Source organism: Saccopteryx bilineata, chromosome 1, assembly GCF_036850765.1.
Source record: "Saccopteryx bilineata isolate mSacBil1 chromosome 1, mSacBil1_pri_phased_curated, whole genome shotgun sequence".
Taxonomy (NCBI): Eukaryota; Metazoa; Chordata; class Mammalia; order Chiroptera; family Emballonuridae; genus Saccopteryx; species Saccopteryx bilineata.
The window spans coordinates 220,066,615-220,082,050 of record NC_089490.1 but is presented as its reverse complement, the minus strand read 5'-3'; the positions used below and the strand labels follow the sequence as shown (position 1 = coordinate 220,082,050).

The 15,436-nt window shown below is 40.2% G+C and overlaps 1 protein-coding gene across 10 annotated transcripts in view; it reads left to right on the top strand.

Moving 5' to 3' along the window:
* CHRM3 (cholinergic receptor muscarinic 3) overlaps positions 1–15,436 on the top strand; it is a 621,150-nt gene that overhangs the window by 180,000 nt on the left and 425,714 nt on the right. The window contains exon 1 of one of the 10 annotated variants that reach the window (XM_066236346.1): positions 4,185–4,245. The exons of the other annotated variants lie outside the window; for them this stretch is intronic. The gene's annotated coding sequence lies outside the window, so the exon portion shown is untranslated. Of the gene's footprint in view, positions 1–4,184; positions 4,246–15,436 lie in introns of those variants that run through there. 10 annotated transcript variants of the gene reach the window in all.

Here is a 15,436-nt window from a genome sequence, read left to right as displayed (position 1 = left end):
TTGCACTTTGGTCACAGATTCGAATTTAGCGAGCCAAAGAACACACTGAACTTTCCTCTGTACCATCCACATCTCGACTGGCATGGCTGTGGGCTGCTCCGCTGTATACACAGTGTTATGTCATCATCTGCGCATGCGCGCATGCTACCACATCATCCTACAGAAACTGGGAGGGTTTTCCTTTTATTTGGTGACGATTTCACATTTCTATCATCTTTTGTTGTTTTCTTGTGACCAGTCAAAAGTACACCATGACTTTATGGACACACTATATATGTATATATGGGTCTTGCTTTCTTATCCATTTAGCTACCTTTTGTCTTTTTTTTTTTTCTGAAATTGGAAACGGGGAGGCAGTCAGACAGACTCCCACATGCACCCAACCAGGATTCACCCAGCATGCCCACCCCGAGGTGTTGCTCTGCCTATCTGGGGCGTTGCTCTGTTGCATCCAGAGCCATTCTAGCGCCTGAGGCAGAGGCCATAGAACCATCCCTAGCACCCGGGCCTTTGCTTGAATGGAGCCTTGGCTGTGGGAGAGGAAGAGAGGGAGGAGAGGGGGAGGGGTAGAGAAGCAGATGGGCACTTCTCCTGTGTGTGTGCCCTGGCTGGGAATCGAACCCGGGACTCCTGCATGCCAGGCCGACGCTCACCACTGAGTCAACTGGCCAGGGCCACGTTTTGTCTTTTGATTGAAGCATTTAAGCCATTTACATTTAAAGTGATTACTGATAGGTATGTATTTATTGCCATTTTATTTTTTTTTTAGCTATGTGTGTTTATTTCTTTTTTTGTCTTCTGAAAGCAGGCCCTTTAACATTTCATTTAATACTGGTTTGGTGAACCAGCTCCTTTAGCTTTTTCTTGTCTTGGAAGCTTTTTATTTCTTCGTCTATTTTAAATGACAGCCTTGCTGGGTAAAATAGTCTGATTTTAGATCCTTGCTTTTTGTCATTTGCATATTTCATGCCAGTCCTTCCTGGCCTGAATTGTTTCTGTTGAAAAATTAGCTGACAGTCTTATAGGAGCTCCCTTGTAGGTAGGTAACTGTCATTCTCTTGCAGCTTTTAAGATGCTTTCTTTGTCTTTAACCTTTGCCATTTTAATTATGATGTGTCTTGGGTAGATCTTATTTAGGACTTTCTGTGCTTCCTGGACTTGTGTGTCTTTTTCTTTCACCAGGTTAGGGACATTTTCAGTCATTATTTCTTCAAAGGTGCTCAATAACTTGCTCTCTCTCTTCTCCTTTTGGTATCCTTGTGATACAGATGTTATGCACTTCATGTTGTCGCCAAGGTCTCTTACACAAATAAAATCATGTTTTTATTTCAAAGTAAAGGGAGAAATATGAGCTGGCATACTTCACACATAGCAATACCGTGTCTGAAATTATTTAGATCCATCTTCTAAATTCAGCTTTCATGTCCATGCTCTTTCTTCTCTGAAACAGTCTTACCTCCCCCTCACTTAGTAAGTGCGTGTACCCTCCCCCAAATTTTATCCTGACCCCCAGTATTCTTGTGGGCACAAAGAGCACAAAACCCCACATTGCTTCTTCTACCTCATCCTCCTTCCATTACAAGGCTTGCCTTTTTCTGACATCCTTTCTTCTACTGCCATTTAGTGCCAATTTTTTCTCAGCTATGGTCATTACTCCTTTTCAACTCAGCCTTGCTTTTCCCTGTCCCATGCTGTGCTGATGAATCAACCACGCAGCTTCACTGAGTGCCTCCTGTCAGGTGAAACTGAGGATATGGAGATGCTGAACAACAGGATAAAGAAATACAACCAAGGAGAGGGTCTCTGATGAAAGTTACTTTCATTGATTTACTACTGGCCCTGGTTCCCTGGCATATCCTGGGAACATCTCTTCCCTAAGTCATCTTCTCACCAAAGTGACTGCTAAAGTTATTTAATGATTTTATTGCATAGGAAAGAGTTATTAGGATAAAATCAAAATTATACTAAATGCACATAACCTATATTAAAAACAAATTATAGCAAATGTACATAGTCTCATATAACAATGCAATAGAGATCCCTCAAACCATCCTTTTTATCTCCTGTAGGTCTGCTGATAGTGATTCTGGCTGACATCTCCTCTGGCTGGCTCTCAGGTTCCTGATTCAATCTCTTCTCTTGATAATTGTCCTGTCTCTTCTAAAGAATTTCATTGTTTTGCTCAGAGAATTTCTCTAAATCGAAATCCCCATTTTGTAGATACATTAACCTTTCCTTTTAAATTTCTTATACAACTCTTTCATCATAACTTTATTGTCTGGAGCTTGTCTTCCACACTAGGTCCCCATCACACCCTAGAAGGTTCCTAGTTAGTTACGCAGTCAGTGTATGAAATTGGATCTAATCTCTGGTCTCCTGTTCTAGGGCTCTTTGTACCAGGACGACCCTGATATCATCAATGAAAAAGCAGTTCATACCAACTTCCCCTGACAATCCATCAGGAATTGGTCTTTTATTTGTGCACAACTTTCTCATATAGGGAAGAGTTGCTTGATCTTCCTATTCCTTACCCCATTTCTGTTTACCGTCAGCAAAGCAGCCAAGTGATTCTTGTTAAACCAGCCAGAGCAAGCCAGAGCTCGTGGCTCTTCTTCCTGTATCCTTGCCCTGCTCCCATCTCACTGAGCCAAAGCTGGAGGCTACAGAGTCTTAGTGGCCATGTTATTGGGGTGTGTGTTTCTCCTGATTCTGCCCTACATCTCTCCAACTCCTTGTGCTTGGTGGTCCTCATATGTGTGCACAAGTTTCCATCTGGGGCCCTGTGCTTCCACATGTGCTGCCTCCTTTCCTTCTCTGCTGTAATTTCCTAACACTCACTTCTTTCACCAGCGATTGTGACCTGCCCCCTTTCTCCCATGTACCGTGGGCACTTTCCGGTCAGTGTCAGCTCATCTGCTTATTCTCTTTTTTGTTTCAATGTTCTTCACTTTCTGGCATTCTATAAAATATACATATTATTGATTCTATTGTATATTGTCTTATTTCCTCTTTCATAATTTATGTTGTAATGATACACATGATTTTCATCTCTTTTATTATCATTACTACTGTCACTTAAAATAACAATTCTTGGCATATATTTGGTATTTAAAAACTATTTATTGCCTGACCTGTGGTGGCGCAGTGGGTAAAGAGTTGACCTGGAACTCTGAGGTCATTGATTTGAAACCCTGGGCTTCCCTGGTGAAGGCACATACGGGAGTTGATGCTTCCTGCTCCTCCCCCTTCTTTCTCTCTCTCTTTTTCTCTCGCTCTCTCTCATTCTCTCTCTCATTCCTCTGTCACTCAGAATAAAATAAAAAAATTAAAAATATTTGTTGAATGGAAACGTTAATGTTGCCCAATTAACAATTTGCCCTCATGTTATCCTTAGAAAAGAAAATACCATTCTAGAGTTTACTAAGGCTATTTTGTAGTGGCAGAAGCTATGCCTTGATTCTGATGTAAAATAAATGTCAGTACATAAGCCTTATGTATTCTAAAATACAGATTATTTGAAGGAGACTCAAGTTTTTGTTTATGTGTTTGTTTTGCCAAATATGATATTACATATTTTTGTAGTTAAGTTTCTCCTTTTGTGAAAATATATTTTAAACAAAGATTCCCCATATTCATTAGTAGTGACCCCTTAAAAGAGGTTGGATTCTCCAAGTGAAGAGGGAGGTAGGGTGGTTCTTCTTTCTTGTGAGTGCCAAATTCATCTATCTGTTGTGATAAAGAGATAGATGTCTTAGTGAAGCCCAGGAACAATCATGATAATTCATATTATTTCTAATATCATACAAGAATCTCAGAAGAGAAACCAGAGTATTTTTTGATTTAATGTGTTTCTGAATTTGTTGCATCTTGCCACATCACACTCTCCAGAGACAGTAAAACACCTTTGAGCGTAACAACCAGCTTCACATCACACCTTAATCCAACTCCTGATTGAGGTCATGTTCACTAGATGTAGGTGTGGGTTGAAAGTCCTGGATGCTTTGTGGTGTCTTGTAAAGGTGTCTTCTCCTAGGGAGAGATAGTTGATTGGAGGTTATTCTGGAATAAGATTCCTTTCCAGGGGCTGGAAAACTGGCTCATCAGAGCCAAAGCAGAGCATAAAGGAACGAGGAGAGTGGTCCCTCATGGACAGCTCTGGTCATCACGCCACATTCAGCCTTTACCCGGGATTGAACACAGCAGCATGTGATGATGTCCTGAGTCTGGAGCACTTCCACAGGCTATGTATGTTTTTAATATTTTGAACACACATGTATTTTTAAATTATTTTTATTATGCCAAAATACATATAGCATTAATTTACCATCTTAACTAAATATATCTGAGTGAACAGTTCAGTTGTGTTAAATATATTCACAGTGTTGTGTACCCATCTCCAGAGCTTTTTTACCTTAAAAACAAAACAAAAAAACCCTCTGTATTCCTTAGACACTAGCTCTCTATCCCCTCCTCCCAGTTCCTGGCAACCACTGCTCTACTTTCTATCTGTGAAGCTGACTGCTGCGGGTACATCGTGTGAGCAGAATTGCACAGTATCTGATTTGTCACTGGCTTATCTTACCTAGCTTAATGTCCTTAAGGTTCATCCATGTTGAAGCATGAGTCAGGGTCTCCTTCCTTATTAAGGCTGGTATTCCATTGTATGAATGGACCACACTATGTCCATCCATTTATCCTGTGAGGCTAGACCTCTCCCGAACCTATGCTCCTCCTCCCAGGGATCTAGCTAGTTGCATTTGTAAATGGAATTATAGTGTTTGTATAGAATGTACTTGAGATTATACAGAAAGTGGAACAAGACAACACCAGAATGACTCCTATTTATTTCAAAGCAAGGATGAGAGAAGTGATTGGTGAGCAGTTGTGTTCATGATGGGGAAGTTTGAAATTTCAACATTTCTGAACAGTTACTGTGACTATGGGGGTTCCATTGAAGCAAAGAAAGCAACTGCTTCACTTTGTGTCACATTGGCAAACACACTCCATGTGCACAGTGTCACCAGCACAGTCCTGCTCTGTACCAGTTCACAGAAATTTCAGCTTTCCCCATATACAAACATACCAAAGAAAAACATGTCACCATACACAGTCCAGCATTTGTGAAACCATTTGAGGTATTGAAGTTGAAAGTGAAATATGAGCAAGTTCGTCTGTCTGTGATTGCTCCTCTAACATTTGTGAAGGACTAGAATCCAGAGGTTTCTAAGGGACCCCCAACTTGGTGTTATTCTGATATCTTCTAGCCTTCCTTGTTTCCCTCCTCCTTTACTCCTTTTCCCCTCCCTTCCTTTTTCCTCCCTCCTTCCTTCATTTATCCTTCCTCCTGCCTTCCTTCCTTCCTTTCTTTTGGTGTTTTTTGTTGATAAGGTTATGCTATAACCCATGTACTTTTAATTTTCTTTTAAAATGAGAAATGCTTCTTTATTTGTGTAAATACATTTTGAAAAACATAATGAGGACAAAAGGTGTTGGAGAAAATTCATTAATAATGGAGTTTTCATAGCTGAGACAGGGTGGGGTAAACTGTGTGGTCAGCTGGTTGGGACTGACTTTGACTTCTCATGATTGGGGTCAATGGCACATGTTTGGACTATTTCCATGCCTCACGCCCACTCCTCTGCATTGCAGCTGCAGAATGATTAGTTAAATGAATTCTTACAGCTGTTTTCAACACACACTTGGGTTTCAAATTATAATTGCTTATGAGTACAAACTGCTTAATAAATTTGTGTTGGTACCTATTTCATTGTAAAATTCTGCATACAATGAGTCGTATTTGAATGTTACATCCTGAGGTGCCCCCCCAATCTTGCTTCCTGGAAGATTTGTGTATTGGTTGCCGTTTCAGATAGTCCCAAGCTGAGCATGATTTGAGGGAGGCCAGTATGTTTGCAGGATGCTTACTTCCCTGTCATTGCCACTCCCTAAAGTGCCTAACAATGCCATTCCCATCCATCATGAAAATTGTACTCTTCTACAAAACCCTCCTCATGAAGGAAATGGCAGACATATTGTGGTGACATTACTATCTGAAAGGCTTATTTTTTATGTCCTTCTTCCAATGGATGTGTGCATTTTGTCATGGCCAATGCTTTAAGCCTGAGGAATAGAACACTAATGGTTGGAGTTTCAATGTCTACAGTGGACCGAGGAAATGAGGTTTTTTTGGTAAGATGTAGGTACCTGAGAGGCCTTGAAGGTGTATCATACAGATGATGATTATCTCCATGGAGGGCCAACTAGATTTTTTGGGGTACACAAGTATAGTTTACAGCCCAATCTATATGAGCAATTATGGTAAAGACATTCATAAATCTGTGTATTGTTACTGCAGTTTCTTGTACAAGAAAGGTTTATGTTTGTTTTTTATATTTTATATAATATCTTTTATATTTTTGTAATTCTCAGAAATATTTACTGTGTTTTACAAAGATCGTTAAGCTCTTCATAAATTACCATCTTGTCAGTGGTTTCCAAGCCTAGATGAATAGCTAAACCACTTGAAGAATATTTTACACTGAGAGATCAACAGGATGCCACTCAGTCCCCCACCCAGAATCTGCAGGTGCCTGCACCCATCTTTTTAATTGAGTCTCAAGTGATTGCTGTGCAATCAGATCAGCACCTATCAGTGGCCCATTAAAAACTAATGATCTGGAACTGCTTTTTGGCTCAGTGGTAGAGCATCGATTCAGTGTCTGGTTGTTCTAGGTTTGATTCCTGGTCAGGGCACACAGGAGAAGTGACCATCTGCTTCTCCACACCTCCACCCTTTTCTCTCTTTCTCTCTCTCTCTCTTCTCCTTCTGAAGCCATGGCTCGATTGGTTCAAGTAAGTTGGTCCCAAGCACTGAGGATGGCTCCATGGCCTCTGCCTCAGGCTCTAAAAGTACCTCTGTTTCTAAGCAATGGAGTAACGCCCCAGATGGGCAGCATGACCCAGTAGGGGGCTTGCCAGGTGGATCCCCATTGGGGTACATACAGGGTGCCTCCCCTTCTCTCAATTAATTAAAAAAAGAGCAGTGATCTATATTTGTCCTGGTTCAGAAACTTGGAGCAACCGCAAAGGTTGTTATTTCCCTTCTATTACAGAACTAGATCCAATAGAATTTACATTTTAAATATTTTATTGATCTATTATTGCCATTATTAATATTAATGTTTCACAATTTCCCTCAAAGAAATTAGATTCTACTCTAGCATAATTTAAGCAGTTATTAAATATCTGTTGAATGAATGATGAAGTGAATGAATGAAAGATAGTGTGATAGATCTTGTTAAACACCTTTCTGACCTGAGGTTTTTATTAGATTCCATATTTTCCTGTGTTACCAGTTACCAACCCTACCAAAGGAAAAAATGGAGTTGGTCTGGCATATACTGGTTTTCTTAAACCCACACTAGAACTTAGGATACCTAGTTTCTCTGCATGGTATTCATTGCTATGCTAATCCAAATGGAATCACTTCTGAAGTAGCAAACAGATTTGCCTCAATATTTAGAAATGACACGGCTTTTAAGAAACTGGAACAGCATGTACCATTTTTCATAAGGATAAGAAGTCTTGTTCTGTTTGTTTTGAAGATCATAGTGCTGTCCTGTGGATTCTTTTAGTACTTGTAAAGGTGTTTCGTCTGAGGCCAGGATATTGAAATTCACATAACACAACCTTTGTATAATCTCTGCATCCACATACTAGAGTTTAGATTTTACCTTAGCAATTTTTCTTTCTTCCCTTTCCTTTCCTTTCCTTTTCTTTTTCTTTTTTCTTTCTTTTTTTTATTAAGTTAGAGACAGGGAGGCAGATAGACAGGGCTCCCACATGTTCCTCAACTGGGATTCACCTGGCAAGCCCCCTACCGGGGGATGCTCTGCTCATCTGGGGCTGCTTCTCTGTTGCTCAGCAACCAAGCTATTTTAGCACATGAGGCCAGGCTATGGAGCCTTCCTCAGTGCCCAGGGCCAACTTGCTCGAACCACTTGAGCCATGGCTGCAAGAGGGGAAGAGAGAGAGAGAGAGAGAGAGAGAGAGAGAGAGAGAGAGAGAGAAAGAAGGGGGAGGGGTGGAGAAGCAGATGGTCGCTTGTCTTGTGTGCCCTGACTGGAAATTGAACCCGGGACTTTCACACACATGGACAATATTCTACTGCTAAGCCAACTGGCCAGGGCCCACCTTAGCAATTTTTACATTCACTTAGAAGCTCATTTTTCTTGACAAAGAAGACAAAAATATATAGTTGACCATTGAACAATATAGGTTTAAACACAGATTATTTTCAATAAATACAATAAGTCTATTTTTTTCCTTATGATTTGTTCAGTAACATTTTTCTCTAGGTTATGTGATCATAAGAACACAGTATATAATACATAAAACATAAAATATGGGTTAATCTACTGTTTATGTTATTGATAAAGCTCTGGTCAACAATAAACTAGTAGTAGTAAAGTTTTGGGGGAGTTGAAAGTCATATGCAGATTTTTGACTGGATTAAGTGCCTTTATCCCCCATATTGTTCAAACACCAACTATATTAACAGTTGGAGTTTCACTTTCTCTTCACCTTTTTATCCAACAACATAACTCCATGGCCTGAAAGCAGTGAGTATGAGCTTTCTTACTTCTCAATTTTTCTTGCCTTTAACAATTGTGCACTTCAATTTATTTTGAATATTAGATTTTTTAAAATATTGTCAGCAGTCCTTAATAACAATTAATACTTCATACTCACTGTGTGGCAAGCATTGCTGTGAGTGGTTTATATATTAACTTATCAATTAACCACAAAATCTCTATGAGGTAGGCACGATTATCACCATTGTAGGAGGGGGAAACAGGCACAGGGGCGCTAAGAAATTTGCCCAGGGTCCTACAGCTCAAACATCAGACACAACATTTGAACTCAGCTAGTCTGGCTCCCCATGTTCTTAACCACTGTGCCAGGAATGTCTTTTCACTGAGCTGTCTTCAGAATTCAGTGAAGAGGACCTGATACTTCCACACTGAATTTGTTAGTTTCCTACCCCTTCCTCTGACACTTAGAGAATTTATGAGTATACAGATGAAATTACCCCTCCCATATTTTTCCTAGTCTTTTGGAAGCTGACTGCTCTACAGGAAACACACACATCATAAGTTGAAAAGAAACTTACTAAACATATTCAACTGAGTAGTATTATCAGTTTTCATAGTTCCTTCTACTTTAATCAAACTGTTACTATGCTATTATCTAACAAGGAAGGAAACTAAAATTTTGACATGATGTTCACACTTTTCAAGCATTTATATAATTTTCTATTTTGGGAATGAGTTTAGCAACTGTTTATGCCTTGTTGGAAAGTCACTGTAATTCTCATGCAACAAAAGAAAGAACTATGAGGTGATTGTGATTATGAGCACTCAATAAAACTGATAGGACAATTGAATGTTTCTGCTCTGACTTCCAGATTAGTTTCAGACTATCCACCAGCACAGGTTCCCACTGCTATTTGTATGTGATTTCAGATGTACTACTTTGCCAAATTATATGTATATGTATGTACATGCTCATCATATGTGAGGTACTAAGAAATCTTTTCACATGTAGAGATTTTCCCCAAAAATGTCCCTTCAGTTGGTTTTCCTATGTGGCACATACCTGTCTTTTGGAAACACAGGGCTTCTCATCTCCAGGGCATCCGGCTGCCGAGTGCATGCTGTCTGGGAAACACTCAGAGCACTGGGTAGTGAGCTCTGGACACTCCAAAGTTGGCTTTTGTCACTTCTTTCTTTTAACTGTCTCAAGATGACCAGCTGTTACTGTACATTTTCATGAAGGATGATTGGTGGGAGCACCACAGACCCTGTACCCTCGTAGGTATGGCTTTGTTACTCAATGGGAATATCAGTAACAGGAAGGAGGGGGAGGAACATGCTGAGGACTTATAATCATCAAAGATTATTTTTTTCAAATTTGGAAACATCCTTATGAAGTAGGTTTTGTCATCCTTTAGGATAAAAAAATCAAAGCTTAGAGGTAAGAACTTATTTATGATCATGTAATTGTAAAGTGCAAACCAAAATTCAAGTCCAGGCCTGATTCCAACACTCTTTTTAAGGAGGTTACCACTGGGACTTATATGTGTGTGTATGGTGCATGCATACAGAGTTTCCATTGGGCCAACATTGACTGACTGACAGCCTTCAAAACTGAACTCCTGTGCCAGTCCCTATGGGCACTGATGTGATTAAAGTCCAGGTTACTTGTGTATTGAGTGATTTACTGGTGACCAGCATAATCTTTTTTTTTTTTTTTTTGTATTTTTCTGAGGTTGGAAACGAGGAGGCAGTCAAACAGACTCCCACATGCGCCCAACTGGGATCCACCCAGCATGCCCACCAGGGGGTGATGCTCTGCCCATCTGGGGTGTCACTCTGCCACAATCAGAGCCATTCTAGTGCCTGAGGCAGAGGCCCCAGAGCCATCCTCAGCACCTAGGCAAACTTTGCTCCAATGGAGCCTTGGCTGCTGGAGGGGAAGAGAGAGACAGAGAGGAAGGAGAGGGGGAAGGGTGGAGAAACAGATGGGCTCTTCTCCTGTGTGCCCTGGCCGGGAATCAAACCGGGGACTCCCACATGCCAGGCCAACGCTCTACCACTGAGCCAACCGGCCAGGGCCAGTGACCAGCATAATCTTAATTACTTTATCATAATAATGCTCACAGTAATCCTATAAGGGAGGCAAGGTCCCATTTTATAGATGATGAAACTGAGGCTTAGAAGATAAAGTTGTCATTTAGCAAGTAAGTAGAAGAGCCAAGGCTTAAACCTGGGCTGCCCAGCTCCAAAGTCTGCGTGTCAAACCACTTTGTTATTTTGAAAAGAGGAGAACATTTTTATACAGCACAGAGAAAAATTAATTCTATAGATAGTTTGATATTTTCATCTCTACCAAAATGTTATGACAATATATATAAATATCGCTATTTGTAGGATTTTTAATGTAACCACTTTACAAATATATGTTGTTGAAATAACTAAAACTTTGGATTACTTGTAAGAGAGCACAGTAAAGCTAAATTGCATGCTGAGTAAAACCATAGTTTAAGTAGGAAACTTGGGGTATTCTTGGGTAATACAAATTATGCCAACCTGTCAACCATTAAGAGTGTCTTCCTGTGTGCTCTTGTTAACCTGAGAACATCACGCTAAAGACAACTTAGACTGTACTGTAGGCTTAGTGAATTACCAGGCTTGCTTTGTCTTCTAACAGGATTTATTTTTAAGATATATTATCATCTCACTGAAAAAAAAATGAATCATGTTTGTGTAAAATAAGTATGTCAATGGTAGCTACCTTTTGAGTATTATTTTTATCACTAACTCAGTTTTCTACCTGTATAAAAATTGTTCACTTCAGGTGGTCAATCTGCCCTTCACATGTCCCTGAGAGCTCATGCATAGCATGGTTTTAGTTACTAGCTACAAGCTTCTGACTCTTGAGTGGTGTCACTGGTTAGGAAGTCTCCTGAGCTTCGAATCATAAGCCTCTGTTTCATTGCACGTTTCCTCTCATGTGATGTGGGGATCTTACACATTGCACCTCTCCAGCCCCATCCCAGCCCCAGACACCACTGTCTGTCAACCGTGTGACTGAAACAGCATTATCACTGTCCACTAACTAAGTCACTCCCTTCTAGAATCAGTCTTTACACAATGACTTATGTGAACTTTCCAAAGTCATATAGGATTTTTCTGGTGGGATCAAGTTGTGAGTTCACTCAGAAATCTTGATGTTGGCATCAAGTCCAGTGGGTTTCCTTTTAGATGAGGACATTCCTCCTTCATTCCACCTCCAGCCAGTCAGCTGTCTCAGCTCTGGGGTGAGTGCCCACTCAAACCCATCTTCACATGAGCTGGCGACAGACAGCTCTGGCTACCATCTCCCCTGCTTCTGCTCAGCGAGGTTCTGCTCACACAGACCACATGACTACCACCCTGCCATTCACCATACTTTCATTGATAGTTTAATATCTGTTTTCCTTGGGAAAGTGAAATTCTGTAAAGGCAGGCACATGTGTGAAGCCAGTAGGCTAATACTACTTGTGTATTAAATACGCATATGTATTTGTTTGTAACTCAATTATAATTGTTTCACTCAGTATATAAAACATGGAACTAGTCAAATATATTAGGTCTCAAAAAAATATACTTATTAAATCCTTACTAAATGCTAAGCACAAAAATAATGTGTTTGTTCAACAAATATTTAGTAAATTCCTCTGCTAGGTCTGGAACTGTGCTTAATATAAAAGCTATAAGACATAGTCTGTATGTTTGAACTTTTGAACAATGTGGTTGGGAAGATACTGCACACATATATAAGGAATCTAGGTCAATTCAGTATAGGGGGACTGGATCTGAATCTATTTTTACTGATTAGTCAGGTAGCTAAGAATACTTTGAAAGTGATTTTACTAACTTTGCCTTGTTGCTTTCTTCCTTTCCTCTCCCCACACCCCCTTTTCTGAGCACAAATGTGAGAGGTCTGTGGTTCCCTTTGTCTGGCTTCCTGACAGCATAAAGTCATCAGCATAATCACCATAAGAGGACTTTGTTTTATTTTTTTTATCACCCAGCACATTTTTATTGTCAGAATAGTTACTAATCATTCATTTTTATTTACTCTAGCTGGGGAAGTTTTGCAAATATCTTGCGACTATTTGGGAAAAAAATGCTCTAAATTATGGGTTCTGTCCTAGTCTGTTGACCAGCGAACACAGCACAGACTCAGACCTTGTGACCCCACTGGATTAAGCCTTGAGTAATGGACAAGACCTCCCTCTTCTTTTGCCAACTGGGGTTTCCTGGCCCCATAGCTCCCTGTCCTCCCAGACCAAGCTCAGCTCCAGAATGTCAAAGGAAGCCAATTTTTTTTACAGGTTTGATTGAAATAAATATTCTGAGCAGCTGAGATAGAAAATAGATACAGATAATTAGTGTTTATTTCAGACTTTAGGACTCTTGAGATTTTTTTTCATACACATTTTATAGTTTTGTTAAACTGAATTCAAATATTTAGTGGCATGTTTAAAAAAAGAGGGGAGATATGGTAGGAGTAAGCATGAAATAGACTAAAAATTGCTATGACATAGCAATGAATTCTTTGGAAGCCAATGAGAGTGCCTATAACCTTGTGATGAGAACCAAGTCGGGGAGGTTTGGGATTAGAGGACATCTCATTAGCATCCAGATTCAGGCTTCCACATGTGGCAGGTACAGGGACATCTTTTCTCCTCAGTTAGGGCGTGTTCCTGTTGCCAGTTTGAAGAGAAACTGTTGTTTGTATGGCTGTCGTGTTACCCAGCACCATATAAATTGTAGTCCCTGATACTCTTTAAATATTCTTTTTGAGTTTTATTTTTAGAGAGAGAGGAAAGGGGAGAGAGAAGGAAACATTGACTAATTCCTTCACTCATTCATGCACTCATTGGTTGATTCTTGTATGAGCCCTGACCCACAACCTTGGCATGTCAGATGACACTCTAACCAACTTAGCTACCCAGCCACGGCTAGTTCTTGGTACTCTTGAAGCTTATTTAGACCTCAAATTCGTATTTACTGAGATATCAATATTTTATTTCTAGAGTCAAATTAAATTTGGGAACTTTTGCACGAGGTTCTGGTTGGAGTGATTCAAATAGGCCATGAGAGACAATAGTTCTTCATGAAACCAACAAAATAAAACTTGAAAAATTACATAAATGATCATTTAGAGATATAGTAAATATATGGAAATCTATATATACTTTCAGACACATTCACATGCAAATATAGTCTAGGGATTTTGATGCTAAAAGGATAACAATTTGGAAATTCCATTTAAATAAAATGTGCTGTTCTTTCTCTCTTTTGATTGTTAATTATTGAATGAATGAGTTATCTGGAGAAAAAAATAGGTAATCAGGAACTTTAAGAGAATTAATCAGCTGGTCAGGAGGAAAGTGTTTCAGTTTGCTGAGGATGGAGATATACTTAAGGCTGCAGTCACTAGGCAAAGATTTTGAGCAGTTATGACTGACCTTATTACAGGAACTGGCTAGGATTATTATAGGAAGAAAGAATGATGGAACAGAGCCCTTTGTAACCTTTAGTAGTTCAGAGTTGTGAAGGAGCAAGGCATCACCTTTGATCATTTTTTCCTAGGTAGCGCCCCTCAGCCTTTCCTTAAATAGCAGTGCTGACCAGCAAAGCCAAATGGTGTCTTGGGGATTGCTTGTGTCCCCGGATCACAGCTGAAGGTGGCTCTGGGTGCTTGGCAGGCATCTCACTGCTTTCTTGTTTAGGCCAAACATTATGAAATCCAGTGCAGGCTTGTAGTTCAGTAAGTCCTTGTGCTCAAAAGAAGAGAAAAGATACGAATTCTAATTGGCTATATCTGGGTTGCCTTTGTTTGTATACGACAGTAACCATCTTATATCAATTCTGCACAGCATGCAGGGAGAGATGGAGAGAGCTGCACATTAACTTGCACTTGTCACTTACTAGGCACTTTGCTTCTGTCTTTAAAAAGAGCTTTTCCTCTGCAATGTTGGTTTAATTTTTCATTCCCATTTAAAGTTGACAGTATTTCAGCCTTGTTTAATAATCTTGTTGGGAGTACACTTGAGACAAATCCTGACTTGACAGATCAGCAGTCTGTCTCCTCCGCCTCCCCCTGCCCCCCCTCCCACTACACTGGTCTCTAAAATAGTTTCTGTTCACCCTGCTCTGCTTCACGGAACAGACAGCTCAGGGACCTCTGACATCTGTGAATCAACATGTTAAAGATGCTTAGGTTCTTTACAAAACAGTATCTGAAGCCAAGCCAAGTCAGAACTGATAGAAAGGTATGTAGGTTTTTTTGTTGCTGTCTTTTTGTGGGCTCTGCTATGGAATTACACCAAAGCCTACGAATGTATAACCATGTTCCTGGTGGCCATGATGGTCTTTTGGTACAAACTGGCAAGCTGAACTTGAACCGTGGCCTGTTTTCTGCAGTGAGGACGTTTCTCAAAGCAAATGTCGGGGCTCTAGATACTCATGAATCAAAACACAGAAATAAAATTTCAGATCCTCTTAGAACCAAAACTAAAGCCCAGGCTCCAGTCCTCTTCCCGTTCTTCAATATCTCAAAAAGCTTGTTCTTAAATTCACCATTTATTTATTTGTAAATTAGTCGAGTATTCTTCTCATTGTATGTTTGGGATGTTCTAAAGCAGGTAGCTGCATGCTACCTGTAAATTGGGCTCCTTAACCATGTCAGGCGGTCGCCATGGTTTCCGTGTAGTTGACGTGGCACTCCCTGAGCTGCAGTCACCTCCAGCTGTGTCCTGGGAGTCTGGGACCAGTGTGTTGCCCTTCTTCTTTCTAGATGCTGTCCAGGACACATGAAAATG